Source organism: Anser cygnoides, chromosome 19 (genome assembly GCF_040182565.1).
Source record: "Anser cygnoides isolate HZ-2024a breed goose chromosome 19, Taihu_goose_T2T_genome, whole genome shotgun sequence".
Lineage (NCBI taxonomy): Eukaryota > Metazoa > Chordata > Aves > Anseriformes > Anatidae > Anser > Anser cygnoides.
The window spans coordinates 9,602,767-9,617,596 of record NC_089891.1 but is presented as its reverse complement, the minus strand read 5'-3'; the positions used below and the strand labels follow the sequence as shown (position 1 = coordinate 9,617,596).

At 48.7% G+C, this 14,830-nt stretch overlaps 1 long non-coding RNA gene across 1 annotated transcript; it reads left to right on the top strand.

Annotated features, from left to right (window-relative positions):
• Nucleotides 1-9,771: 9,771 nt before the first annotated feature.
• Nucleotides 9,772-13,960, top strand: LOC106034736 (uncharacterized). The gene is made up of 4 exons (XR_010825837.1): nucleotides 9,772-10,110; nucleotides 13,084-13,280; nucleotides 13,375-13,490; nucleotides 13,604-13,960. It is a non-coding gene; the product is annotated as an uncharacterized lncRNA (long non-coding RNA).
• Nucleotides 13,961-14,830: the final 870 nt, after the last annotated feature.

Here is a 14,830-nt window from a genome sequence, read left to right as displayed (position 1 = left end):
GACGTGTGGGGTGCAGAGGAGGGTATCCCCAGCACCCTGGGTGCCTAGCAGGTGCCACCTGTGCCCCGCTGTGGTCAGGGTGCTCTGCTGACCTCTGCCCCTGCACTGCAGGTCTCCTGTCTGTCACTATTTTGTGGCTATCAAACTGCATCCTGTTCCCATGGATACAGTACCTTATAGAAAGGGAAGATCTGCCTCTTTGCTTTCTTTTTGTGTAAGGTTTTATATGCCTGGCATTTTGGATCATGAGGATCTCAGTGGGCAGCGGTTATAAAGGGCAGGCGATGGCTGCAGTGATCACCCTGTGTGCCTTTGATTTTAAACCATGATGCAACAATTTTAAAGGACTGGAGAGGTTGTTCCTTATGGCATGGGACTGCCCATCACCCAGTCCTCCCCCGGGGCTGCAGATGTGTGCCAGACCTGCAGACCACATTGATTTGGGGCGGCGTGGTGCAGGGTCCTCTGATAGCCATGTCCCCAGCTCTTTTTGGGTGGCACGTGAAAGAACCTTTAGGCGGCCCGCTGTGCTGGATTGTGCCATGAAGGTGAACCCAGAGCAAACATGAAGAGGTTGCGACGCTGTCAACATCCCTGACCTGGTGCCCATCGCTGGTGCAGGTCAGAGCACCTCTGGTCGTGTGCCAGCCTCCTCCCTTTCTCTTGTTTTCACACCACTTCATCCCTGAGCCTCTGGCCAATTCACTTTGTAGGGGGAAAAATGAATTTATTATTATCTGCAGATTATTTGCAGCAGTATTTCAACCAAAAGATTAGCCCCACTTGGCTGTGTTGCCAGACTCCAGTCCCGAGGGCTGTACTTGATAAATATCTTGGCTCTACCAGGATGCTTTCAAGCCCTGGGCAATCTGTACCACAGTGCTCTGCAGGCTCTGTCCAGCATTTTTATTTGAATCATCTCAGAAATCCCTAAACCTCACCCCTCTCTCCATTTCCACTGAAAGGTGGATTATTCCCACGCAAGTTGTGATTTATATGCCTTGAAAATACACAGTGCCAGCATTCTAGTTTATTCCCCAATAAGCGATCATTTTTGACATCGGCTCCCGATAAATCTTCTGGCTGTGATGAGGTGCAGCTGCTTTTAATCTTTAATGTTAGGGCAGAGTGCATTCACTTTTCTGAGAGGAAAACCACGTGTGAGGGTGCAGAGGAGGTGCTGGGTGACTCCTGCAGCTGCATAAGCTCAGGTTGCTGTAGCTCATGCTGCTCGCAGGGCTGTGCAAGCCAGCCTGTTTGCCCAAGCCAGGCCTGCTTGGTTTCTGTTTAAATTGCTCGTTCTGGAGCAAAGTCCACATTGCCCTAACTAGTCCCAGTGACCATCGAGCACCTGTAAGTCTGCATGTAGACGAATCACAGAATATCCTGAACTGGAAGGGACCTACATGGATCAACGAGTCCAAAGCCTAGCTCCACACAGGACCACCCAAAAATCAGACCATGTGTCTGAGAGTGTTGTGCAAACGTTTCTTGAACTCTGACAGGCTCGGTGCTTTGGCCGCTTCCCGGGTGAGCCTGTCCCAGTGCCTGACCACCCTCTGGGTGCAGACCCTTTCCCTAACACCCAGCCTGACCCTCCCCTGTCCCAGCTCCGTGCCGTTCCCTCGGGTCCTGTCGCTGTCCCCAGAGAGCAGAGCTCAGCGCCTGCCCCTCCGCTCCCCTCGTGAGGGGGCTGCAGGCCGCCATGAGGCCTCCCCTCAGAGGCCTCTTCTCTGGGACAAACAAACCAAGTGACCTCAGCTACTCCTCATGTGTCTTCTACTCTAGACCCTTCACCATCTTTGTAGCCCTGCTTTGGACACTTCCTAGTAGTTTTATGTTCTTATACTGTGGTGCCCAAAACTGCACGCAGTACTCAGGTGAGGCTGCGTTCAGCGCTCTGCTGAACCAACAAAGTGCTCAGGCACACGCTGACGTCCCACGGGATGCGGATTGTGGCCAGAGCCAAGCAAAAGCAAAGTGCTCTGCTGAGCACGTGTGTGTTGGCAAGCACCTGGTGGTGGGCCGTTGCGGGAGAGGAAACGGAAGGCGCAGAGAGGGTGGTAGAGGGAAATGCCTGCTCATTTCTTCTTTTACTGCAGTGATAATGTCTTCAATGGGGTGTTCATTCACAAAAATACAACCTCGAGGTCCTCGTGTCCGCCTGGCATCCTCACATGTGCCAGCTTCCCACTGCAACTTGAGGGGGAAAGTCTGTGAAGAAAGCAGAAAGGTGTTGTTTAATTAACGAGAGTTAATTTGATTAAGTACCCAAATGTCATTCTGCTTATCTGGAGATGAGCTGGGTGGTCTTACCTCTGGGGGAGAAATGGTTTGTTTCCAGAGCAAGGGGGAGCTATCTGTGTCGTGTATGAGCAAGGAGCAGCCGTGTCTGCAGTCTCAGCATGCTGCCATCCCAGCACAGGGTGTCAGTCATGCTCCCATTGTGCCAGCTCTTGCAGGAGGAAAGGTGTGTGAGCAGACTGTGACCCTTCCCTGTGAGATGGGGACTCTGTTTGTCCCACTCAGGACAGGTGGTAAAGGAACAAAAGCAGGAATTATGTGGGTTTGGAGGCCAGTGACAGAGGGCAGAGCAGGGACCGGTGACCTCGTCCTCCCCAGGAGCCACCCACAGGCCCCCAGGGACATTAAAATAACATGGCTTTTAAAACTGCTTTGCCTCAGTGCTGGACAAATACCTGAGTGCAGTCTTCTATTTACCCTTAAAAGCAAATGGCGTGTTCTGTTTTTGCAGGAATTACAGGGTCTTTTTTTTTGACAGAGCATCCCCAGTTCCTGCAGTGCTAAATGAATTTCAGAGTGACCTGTGCTTGTCGATGACAGTATAAATATATATTATTTAGAATTATTATTCATAATTTAGGTAAGCAGAGAGGGTCTTACTAGCAGTGCAGAGCATGTACATGAAAACCCCTTCTCCCCACCCACATCAAATAATTTATCCCCGTATAAATTATATGCTGTCAAAACTGCTCTACTGATCCAAAGGTTACAGGCTCCGTCATGGAAATGGAGCAGCTCGCAGTCATCTCAGTCAAAACGTGATCACTTCCAGAGGAAAGCAGCCTGACGGTTGTGGATTTCCTATTGATCTGCTTCAGCATCTGTCTGACAGAGAACAGTTGAAATAAATGCAGTAAAAATAAAACCTTCAGTTGTTTTATCATTCCGTATAAAAGTAGGTCATATCCCCAACTGAGCTGTATTTTATTCATGTAAATACATTGCCACAATTAAAAATGCAGCAGAAACTCTGTTCATGTCAGCAGGGATGAGCCTGGTGGAACTGGGTGAGGGCTGATTCCTGGGCCACCGTGGCACGAAGCTTCATTGCCAGCCAGACAAGCTCCTTGTCCCATCTGCCATGGACATGGGGCCCCAGAGCACCTTACAAAAGCTTCTCTTTGGGGTTTTGTGGCCAGCTCCTGTGCCCAGAGCCTCCGACAGCACCAGCATGCCATGGCCCCTCCGGATTGAGCTCTGCACAGGAAAACTTACGGCTGCTATTTTAAGGAGTTGTTTAATAACGTTAAACCCATGACAGCCTGAGATTATAACACTGCCACCTCCACACTCCTGGAGGCTTTTTCTTCCCCCTCCCCCCAACAATTCTTAAATGTTTGCATTTTTCCAAGCATTTGTTAATAATTGTCATATTGAAAGCAAGCCAGGAATCACTTTGTATGAGGGGAGAAGATGGAGCATTGAAGTACAGCAACAAAGGCATTAGTCCCTCTCCTGGCGTGTAATGAGGGAGTGCTCAGGAGCAACATCCACACTTTAATTTGGTCCAGGAAAATATGTGGGGGCAAATCTGACCTGTTTCCCATGGGAGACTGCACCAGGAGGTGACAGCCACATGCAGGGACCCACGGCATGCATGGGGCTGTTGCAGGTTTAAGAGGAAAAAAAACCCTCTGCAGCAAACCGTGTCTGGGTTCTCTGTTTGCCTATTTATAAAAAGAAAAAATATTCCTCATAGACACACTGGTACATTGGGAACTTTGGATGAAACGTGCTTCCTGTAGTATGCATACAAATAATAATATTTTTCTAGAGGTTTCACGTTTTGCTTGCCCTGTGTGGTGATTAGCACTGAGCAAGATGCTTTCTCCCCATGTTTCCTGTGCAAAAGAAATTGAAGCTGCTTATAGAAACTGCTGTAAGGGCCATCCTGGGGACCTGCACCCCCAGGAAAATGAGGAGCCTGAAACAGAGACATAAGGTAAAAATTAGCTACAAAGAATTGTGCTTTTACTATACCTTCTTATTTTTCTGGTGCTTTATTTATAAAGTGCACAAAAAACTAAGGGGGTTAGCTCTATGTGGCCTTTGTTAGAGAAGGACCATGGGATGGTGATGCCCTGAAGCCCCAGAAAAAGGCTGTGTGAGGGGGCTCAGCAAAGCCCCTGCCCGAGCCTTAGGCATATGAAATACAACTTAAAGTTTTGTGCAAATAGATATACAAGCCCATCCCATTTGTTTGAAGGTCTTTGCTTTTTTGTTTGTTTTAAGATGTCAGGAAAGATGCTTGAAAATAAATTAGGTATAATTTTGCTCGGAGTTATAATTAAAACTTGGAATGGCTGGGGCCTGTTTAGGCAATTCAATTAAAAGACTGGCACATAAATGATGTGGACCTTTGTATTTTCCTGGTCAAGGCTGTGAGACCTTCAGACTGGGACGTTCGAAGGTGAGGCCATCAATTCAACTCCAACTTCCATCAACGGGGGAGCCCATGGGAAAGATGCAAAGGTAATTCCAGTGGATTGGGGGGAATGAGAAACTCTTAGGAAGCTCGGTCTCTGTTTCTTACTCCCTCGGTGAGGGAGTTAACATTTTTCATGATTTACAATGAAATGGAGACAAAGCACCAGCTATTTAAAACGTTGGAGGGAAGCTGGATCGCAGCACAGAAGACATCAGACACGAGAGGACCCTTCAGTCCAGTAGACGAAAACACTGCTGGGCCAGAGGAGGTGAAATGGGACAAAATCCAACCGGAAGGTTTGGCAGAAGGCATGGGAAGAGCCGTGGTTTCTGCGGCATCCCAGCTGCAGCACTCGTGGCATCAAATATTCATGATGCAAATGGATGCAGAGAGCTCCCCACGGCCCGCCTCTGCGCGGCATCCAGTCTGCGAGGGAGCTTCGCTGACAAGGCTGAGGGAAGCCCACAGACTGAAATATTTAGGAGTAGCCAGGACGATTCTCTCGTACCCACCCTGAGGAGACTGATTCTGCACTTTGCATGCGCTTACATCCGCAGCTGGGTGAGCGCAGCCCCCAGAGCAGCCCCGTAGCAGAGATGGCGATGGACAGCGCGTGCTGAACCGTGTGCAGGGCTGGTCTCAGGCAGGGCTGGGTGGTAGCAGGCGGCATCACGAGGCTCTTGCCACTTGCATTTGAGGGCTCCCCCCTCCTCTGAACATCCAAAAGGATTTTTTGCCCTGAGCGGGTCAGTGCAGGGAGCTACAGCGCAAGCTGGGCTTAAACCAGCTGCTTCGGATTCGGGGCATGGGGTCTCCTGCCTGCCCCTGCACCTATGGGCTCCCGGCAGCTGGGATCCACAGGCAAAGCAGGGGCTCAGCACCATCCCTTTGCTCCCTGCCCGGGTTGGGATGCTTTTCAGCACAGAGCATTGATAACATTTGCTTTTCCTCTGCAAACTGTGTCAGGGGGCCTGGATGCCAAGTGCCCAGCTGAGAGGTGCTGTCACTGCCGGGCTGAGAGGGGAACGGCACCTGGCAGGGTGGTGAATGCCACTTTTGGCAGCTCCACTACTTGCATTTAGGCAAGGCGGGGATCAATAATTAAATAACAGTCACAGGAAAATACCCATCTATTCTTCCTTCCTGAAAGAGATGGGAGGTTGTAAAGTTCGCTGTGAATTTTACCAACACCTGGATCTCTCTTTTTTTTTTTTTTAAGTTAAAAATATTGCAGAAAGAGCCTGTGGAGCAGGTTGCCCCTTGCCCTGCTCCTCACCAGGCTGCTGGAAGGTTTTGCAGCGGAGCCCCCCCCGAGCCCCGCAGGCCGGCAGCGGGCAGAGGAGCGCCGGGAGCGCAGCTCCCTCTGCTGGCCCTGCCGCACAGCAGCTCCCTCCAGGGATGCTGTAAGGGCTCCCCAGCTGCACCGAGCCCTGCTCTCGGCAGGTATGACACGCTATTTCAAATCGGAGAAGTGACCTGTGCTAGTGAATAAGGAGGGAAGAGAGCCAGGAGGCACCCGAGCAGCTCCGGCAGCGCGGTGCACAGCAAGCATGGGATGCTCCGGTTTGGGGGACCCCTGGGCTCTGCTGTGCCCGCTGTCTGAGCATGGAAAAGGTTGGTTGTGGGAACATGAGCCACCCAAAAAGCAGATGAAACTCCTTTTGGAGAGGCAAAAGTGGCACTCCCCTCTATAAACTATGTTCGTCCCGCAGAAAGTAGTTTCTTCAGATCCTAAAAGCAGAGCTCGAGTCGTTGTTCAGGTGTCATTCCACAGGCTACCGGGATTTTGTCAGAGCAGAAATACTTTAAAAAAAAAAAAAAAGACTGGGGTAGACTCAGCTCTCTCTCTCTATACATATACATATATAGTGTTATTTAAGAACAGAAAGGTACTAACATAACACAGTCAAAACAAGGGAAACCTGCTGTGGCAGTAGTACAAATGTGCAGCTGGAGCAATTAAATTGGGCAAAAAAGGGTGAAGTCAGTGGCAAAAAGTGTTGCTGTGGGAGCAAGCAGTGCCCAGAGTGGAGGTAAATGATACCATCAGCGTCCTGGTAGTGCACCTGCTTTGGTGCCTTGCTGGGCACCATCACGGTGCTATTTCCCACAGATGCTCCTGCTCTGAGTTAAACCAGCACACGCTGCTGAATCAGCAGAAAACCTGGGGCCAGTGGAAGGATGTGAAAAAAGTTAATAGGGAAACTAATATTTTCACAAGCAGTGGAGCAACAAAGCAAGCCTGGTTTCTGATGGATCCAGGGCCTGTGCGCGGAGTTGATGATGGCTTGTGGAGATGCATTCCCACAGCAATCCTTCCCCCAGGAGGGGCATTAGCATCCTCTGCTTCTTTTATCCAGCTCCCTACTTTTCAGTGACTTTGTAGTGCTTGGATATTGTTCCAGCTTGCATTCTACATCGAGATGAAATGTCTTGAAGGTTCAAAAGGTATGGAGACAGAATGACAGGTCATGCAAAGTTACATACACACAAACACCCGCAGTCAGCACTGCAGACATTACACAAACCGCTTCTTAGGAAGAAAGGGAACAACAACAAAAAAAAAACCTGAAAGTTTTATGAATTGTTAGCAGACAGAGAAAATGTTGTTGAATGGGAATAGAATATGAAAGGTCCTTAGGGCAGAAAGAAGGACCTTTGAAGACCTACTTGAGTAGTACCATGATGGAGAAAATGCAGCACCTTCGAACAGGCAATGTTAAACAAGAACATGGGCTTGGAAAAAGGAAACGGAGAATGCAGAAGCAAAGGAGCCAACTAAAGCAGCAGGGGGAATGGGAAGATCATGGAGTCTTGTGCTGGATGGGGCAGACAAGGAATTGGGAACTTTCTGAAAAACAAAGGTAAAAATACAGCAGCAAATACCCAGGTAAAAGCATCCCTGTGAGCCTGACAACCCACCTCCTCTGCGGCCTCAACAACTCCAGCAAATCTTCCCACGCCTCCTACCCCACGTACCATGGATGGCATTTTGGAGCTGAATAACCGTTTTTGCTCTGTATTTGTGTTTTGCCAGTGACTCTGAGCACACAATCCGGCAGGAGCCCCTTGATGAGATGCTGACTGCAGGTGCCAGGCTCCAGTCACCAGACGCTGTCAAATACGATTCCCGAAGACTCACTGTACCCTATTTCCCATTCTGTAGGCATGCTGCTTTTATGCTTTTATCAAGAAAAAGGTACCATACTCCTGCCTTTGCTTAGGCATTGAGGATACTCAGTGTTCACGTTGTTAGATATAAGTGAGCCGAATGGGAACAAATGCCCCAAAGGAAGAAGAGCCTGCCTGGGGGACTATCCTGCCCTTCTGCAGGTCCATAGCTCCGCGACTCAAGCTTTTTCATATAATGGAGCAGCTTTTATTCTGGCAAAAGGGATAAATCAATAAACACCTCTTTGGTGTGATTTCTGGCAGCTGAACTTTGATTTGCAGGGCCTCTGCAACTACCTCGGGGACACAGCTACACATAACGCATGGATTTTTGTTGATAAGAATTGAATGGCTCGGTGTGGACAGAATTAACCCCTTAGTAAATGCTGCCCTAATAAAAGCTGCCTTGCATCAGCTGGGCTGCAACACTGGGAAGGGAAGATGGGCTGTCCCAGCTTACATGTGGACAGCCTGGGACAGGGAGAACAAGGGAAATGACCTGGCCAAGTGATGTGACAACACTGGCGACGAGGAGATGGGACAGAAAATCTGCTGGCATGTATGAGGGCTGGATGAGCACATCCTCCCATGTCCATCAGCAGCTTGCTGAGCATGGCAGGGGCAGAGAGCTCAAAAAATTCCTCATAAACTAAGGATGTGCTGAGACCAAGAATCCCCCTGAGTTTCCCAGTTATTATTTTGAAAAGAAAACAAATGAGAATATTGTTCTCATTAAAAGAGCCCATCTCAGGAAGCTGAAGACCTCTTCAATATCTGCTTGTATTATTAAAGGGAATGAATCATTAGATGCATCTTGAGACGCAATCATAGGTACCAGGATAAATCAATCCCTGGGAAAGAGAAGCATTGGCCAAGGGGCTTATTTGCAATTCCTTCTCAAAGCAATTCTGAGGTCTGCAGGCCGCTGCTGCAGGAGGGCACCTGGGTGCTGTGGCAGGAATCACGGCAGGCAGGGCCGGGCAGCACGCAGCTGTGGAAAGGCTGTGGGGTGCTGCACAGCACCCACAGCCCACTGGGACCCAGCACCAAGGCCAGGAGAGGTGCAGCACCCGCTCTTCCTAACGGTGCTGGAGGAAAAAGCCAGGCATCAGCTCTCAGCAGCGGGGTGTATTAGCATGACAGATGGCTTGCCAAAAAAGAGAAGCTAGCTCGGGTTCTGAGATTTGTGCTGACTGCGCTGCAGAAAGGAACTATTCCAATTAGCATCTGTACAGAGCAATCGAGGAGCATTTAGAGCACCAACCCAATTTGCTGCCATTGTGGAGCAGTCATTGTTCCTGATTATTTTTCTCAATTAGCCGTTCAGTCACTGAGCCTGGGGATGCAGCAGAAGCCTCCCGGGTTTGTGCCCGTCCCCACTCCCCCCGAGGGCAGTGCAGCAGCGCTCCTGCACGGCTGCTCGGCAGCAGACGGACCTATTCCTGCCTGATTAAGCAAGTCCATCACGAAGCAAGCGCTGTGATTCATCGATATGGCTATAGGCAACCCAGTTTTTAGCCATACGGCCATGTGCAGCCGTCAGTTTGCATTGCTGTAATGCAAACCCACGCCAGGCTTTGTCTGGGAGGAAATTCCCGTCACTATCAGACGTACCTGGGGGAGATGCCTGGGCAGGCATGCTGGAAGCCATGGCCCTGGCACTCATCGTGTATCTGTCCCCTTCTGTTTCCCAATTATCACTGAAATGCAAGTGCCTCTCCTGCTTATCGTGTCCAATTAGTGTGGCTGTGCCCCTGGCCAGGTGTAGGGAGCCAGAAACCAGCCTCTGGTTGGAGAAATCCTCGCATCGCTCCCTACCTACCAGAGCTGCCCACAGGCACAAAGGAAAATTGGAAAAAATTCTTCCATGACCGTAATATCCCTTCAGGAACAGAAGGTGGCAGACGAGTTTGCTTTGAGTGCCTGGCACAAGTAGCTGTGGTATTACCCAAAACTTTACAAGCTTTTGATTTTTCAGTGCACAGCATCACAGCGGTGTGTCCACACATAGCCCCACAGCTAGACAAAATCCCTCGAGTTTAGGGGTGAAATCCCTCGAGTTTGGGCTTATCTTGAGAGAGCGGGGCAAGTGGTGGGGCTATAAAAGGTCTGCAGTGACAAATGAGGCACCTGTGAGGGGGTTTCTGCTCTGGCCAGGCAAAGCTGCAGCAGGCTGCCCTGCTGGGAGGGTGGAGGCAATGGCTCAGGTAAGGTTCCTCTTCTCTGTTCTAGCACTGATGCTTTTTTATTTTTTTTATTTTTTTAAAAAAGAAAAATGTTTTGAAGCCTGCTTTTCTCAGGAGCTTCTGTGGGCTTCAGCTGAGGTCTCCTGTGGTGCCCTGTGCTGCTGGAGAACCCGCTGGGTTTGCTCTTTGGGCCTCCACAGGTGAATTTCTTGCTTAGAAAAAAAAAAGGTCAAACTGACCACTGAACTGTGTCTGGTGATCTCAGCTGCTGTGAGATCCCCGCTTGTTGGGGCAGGTGGGAGCCTCTTTGCCTTGGATTATCCCAGTGAGCCTAAAGGGAGGTAAGAGGGTTTGCTGGTGTGAAGCAAAAGCTGCTTTCTGCTAACTTTAAAAAGCATATTTCTACGTTCCTGCCTTCACAAGAAAAGCTCTCCTGATATCAGTGTAGCCAGGCTGTGACCAAGGGAACAGAAGAGCTCTGGGAGAAGGTTTTCTGGGAGAGGAGGGGAAAAAAATAAGGGCTTATACTTTTGTAAGAAGGGAATAAAATGCTACCTGATGAGGCAGGTTCAGCAAATTCACTCACTACGCATGGAGAAAGAGCTCAAAAACCCAATCTTATCTGTCTCTTGACTATAGAGCATATGTGGATAGAAATGAGAGATGTTACCCCCTGAACAGGAGCAGGGTGGAGGAGGTGGGCTGTAGTAAACAATTATGACCCTAGTGAGGGATACCTTGATTAAAAACATTAATGAGTTCCTCCACCTCTCAGCCAGGGAATGCTGTAATCAGGTGGTAAACTCCTGCGTGGATGAACCGTGCTGCAAATTCCTCCATCCATCTTCCACTGCAGCAGGGCTCAGTTACCGCTGGGGCTTTGGGGTTTCACCTAATCCCCGGCTGCAGCTGGATGCTGCCCGCTGCAGGACCTCTCCAAAGCCCTGTGCTCCAGACAGCTTTAGCTAGAGGGGATGATAAAACCCTGGCGTCCCAGGAAACTGTTTCCCTAGCTTCAGAAAAGTCTCCTCAGGTTTTTACGTGGGGAGGGAGCTGCAGCTCCCGCTCTGCTCTGTGAAGAGCTCGGCGGCAGGCCGTTCTCTGGGGCTGGATCCAGCCCGGGGAAGGGCCTGGCTCTGGCTGCTGCCTCCCACAGCAGGCCTTCCTGTGCTGCCAGGTGACCATGGCAAGATTGGCTGTGCTTTCTCTCCACACCAGGATTCTTTTTTCCTTTATTTGTTTACCTATGGCTTTGTCCAAACGAAGGATAAAAGTCCTGAGCCTGGTGCAGAGCTGGATCCTCTGAGATCCGTGTGGGAGCTTTTGGCCTAAATCCTTATTTCTTCAACACTTATTATGATCAGATAAAGGTAAGTAACAAAGCTTCCCTCCCAGGTTAGACTAATTACTAGTAGTTCAAAGCTTTAAAGGTGAAAGCTAACTTTCCAGCCCTGTGCCTTCCTAAAACTGGCAGGTTGTGCTCCAAGCAAGCGGGACAGCTGTGGGAGCGTGTCCTGCTCTCCCCTGCTAACACCCGGCTCACAAGGAATACCTTCAGCTGGGAAGTGTTTTCAACTGGCAAAATCAGCTATATTGCACTAATGTTCTCTTAAAGATTCAGAAGTGTTACGTAACAAAAAGATTGCCAATTCACAACGCTTATTTAATAGACTTTCTAATGTACACTTTTATTTAAAAAAGAAATACTCGGTGGCAGAGTTTTCTTCTCAAGCTGTCTAGGCTTGCTATGAGGAGCAGCTTCAAAGCAATTTTTCTTTTCATATGCTTGTCTGGTGTGTCTAACTGAGCATGATTACTTTTCCTAAATGAATAGGTAATTTTGCCTTATAAGTAGAACACCAGGACTTTTTCTTTGACACTATTGGGCTGAGTCTCAGGATGGTTTAGTACAGTAAGTGTTCATTATTTAATGAAACTTGTTTTTTTCTTCCTACCTGAATTTGCTTCTGAGTAATATATTTTTTGCCATAGTGCATTTGAACACATCTGAAATATTAATGAGACAAGTAGCATCCCATTTCAATTGAAGTTTGCCATAACAGCCACATAATCCTTAACAGGTCTCTGTTTTACTAAAGATGACAATGGAAATGTCTAATCTTCTCCCCAGTCAAATATTCTAGTTGGGTTTCAGTGTGCCCCAGTCATTAGCTAAAGGATTTTCTGGCTGAACTCACTACAGCTGCCAGGAACAGGGCTCTCACTGGTCCGTAAGCTCTTGACACAGGACTGATTTTCAGGCGATGTGCTTGCTTTTGGTCAAATTTTCAAGACCCTTATTAAGCAGGATGGCTGCTAGAAAAAATAGACTGACTCGTTTAAGATGGTGAAATGCTTTCATGGACATAACTATTCTTGGTCCAAAGCCTGAGATTTTTGCCACCCTGGCTCGGGCAGATCTTTGGGATTTCCCCAGGGTTGGCAGGGAGCTGGGGCTTGGTCTGGATGTGCCCAGGGGTGCAGGGGAGGATGCAGCAACCCATACATCCTGCCGTGTGTTGCCTGGCCCAGCTGCTGCTGGCTTAACATTATCAGTATAAGGCCCCTGCGATGAGATTACTTTTAGAGAACATGTCTGAGGGGTCAGGATGAGAAAAACCAGAGTACAAAAGCAGCCTGTGGAGCTCAGCATCACCATTGGGGATGGCTGCTTGATGTGGTGGTCAGCTCAGAAACGAGGGCAAGTGCCTGAAAGGAGACCGAATGCGCTGTGGAGAGCTAAGTCTGCTGGTTTTACTAGCAAAGGTCCTGCCCCAGCTGCTTGTGGCATGGCTTTCCAGGAGTCGCAAAACCCTCAAAGCTGCCTTCTAGGAAACACAGCCTCCTTTGTGACCTGGGCAGAAAGTAGGTTTTGCAGACGTGAAGAGGCTCAGCAGCTCCAGTGTGGATCTGTGAGAGCTCTGCATCACCTACAAACCCATTTTCCTCAGATCGCTGACTTCTTTCAGGACTGTTGGGCTGTCTTGTGCTTAGGCTTTTTTCAGACCTTGCTGTGAGAAATCTGTGTTTTGGCTGTGCTGCTGTGAACTTGGAGGAAAGCTGCTTGCACCAGGCCAGGCCAGCATTGCTATGGCAAGCCCTTTGCTGCAGCCCTGCCCGTGGGTTTGCTCTGGCGAGGGGTGCCCTGGCCAACACTCACAGGATGGGCTAGCCACCGGCACAGCTGGCTGGTAAGTGGGCCTGGGAGCCCTGTCAGGGGGAGCTGGGCACCTTCTCTAACTCCCAACTCCGCTGCTGGTTTGCAATGAGAACTTGTGCCTCAAGGAGACACGTTTGTGGGAGATGCCCCAGAGCCGAAGGGTCCCTGAGAGGGCTTGGAAACCTACCCCAGAGGCCAGCAACCATCCTGTTGTCTTCCCAGAAGCACCACTCAGACAGCGGTGAGATGCCATACTTCTTGCTTCTATTTTCTCTCTTTTTTTTTTTTTTTTTCCCCATTTGTCACTGCTGGCTGATTTTGATGAAAATTCCCACCGTGCTGTTTGTGCTGCAGATGCATGGCACGCGCAATGCTGCGCTTGCAGAATTACCACAGGGCTGAGCTGGCGAGTCCATAGGGTGCTTGCAAGCTGGCAATTTGGCTCCAGAGCTGTTGTCTCAAACTACCACTCAAGAGGATCTGAATGGATTCATGGCAGAGATGCAAACACTCCACCTCCTTACTGATAATACCTTATGTATGGACCTTTGGGGGGGATGTTTCTATCTTTTTTTATACAAAGCCAGTTTTGTGTTTCTGCTGGTGGGCATGGGTGCTATTCTGGTCTCGTTTACACTGCTGTCAACTGGAAGTAACCCCTCTGAAGCCAGCATATAAAATGAAGCTCTTTGCCACGTTTACATATTCTGCTCCTTACAGCATAGTTTGTCCTAGTTCTTAAGCACTGAATGCCTACATAGGAATTTCATTACGGAGCACAAGTTTTGTCGAGTGCATTCTGCTAGTTTTGCTGGAGGTGGCTGAATGTAGTCTTTTTTTTTTTTTCCTGAATCCCTTGTACTGATAAGTATATTTGCCTGTATCACTGGAAAAAAAAATGCAGCACATGAGAAAATACAGCTTGGTGTCATGTTCCTGGAAAAAAGACAGGTTGTTTTTCTAGGGGAAGGGCTTTCTGTACTTGGAAAACTGTCTCCAGCACCACTTTAGGATGCAAACATGGACAATCTGAGGGTAATTTGGAGGATCTCAGACTTCTTGCCCAGTGGTGCAGCAGTCAATGCTGATAATTGATTTCAACCCATCTGCGAGATGAACACCTGCTGTGCAATATGGCCCTGCTAGGATTACACCTCCCTGCTTTTAGCTGGGGCAAAATCTTTAATGTTGACCACGAGGCTGGGAACGTATTCGCTAAAATCTGAACCACGTCCCAGAGCCATGTTAACAGTGCAGTTGCAGTGTTTTAAATGCATTTGCCTTGACACTTCTCATTAAAATCCACAGAATACAGTTTCTTTCTAAGCAAAATTAATTCTATTACTAAATAATGTTTTTGGCCTCCAACCTGACTTGTGCTAATTACTCACGTGGTAAGTGAGTTTTAAATCTTGTTTGGAAAGACGATAGAATTTGTCTTATTAAAAGCACCTAATGTGAGCTTTTCCTTTTTTTTTCTTTTTTTTTTAAGACTGCAATTGGTCTCCAGTGAAACCAAACAGATAATGCAATAATTTTTCACTGAACTAATTATCAGAGCGGAAGAGGCTAATATGTTTT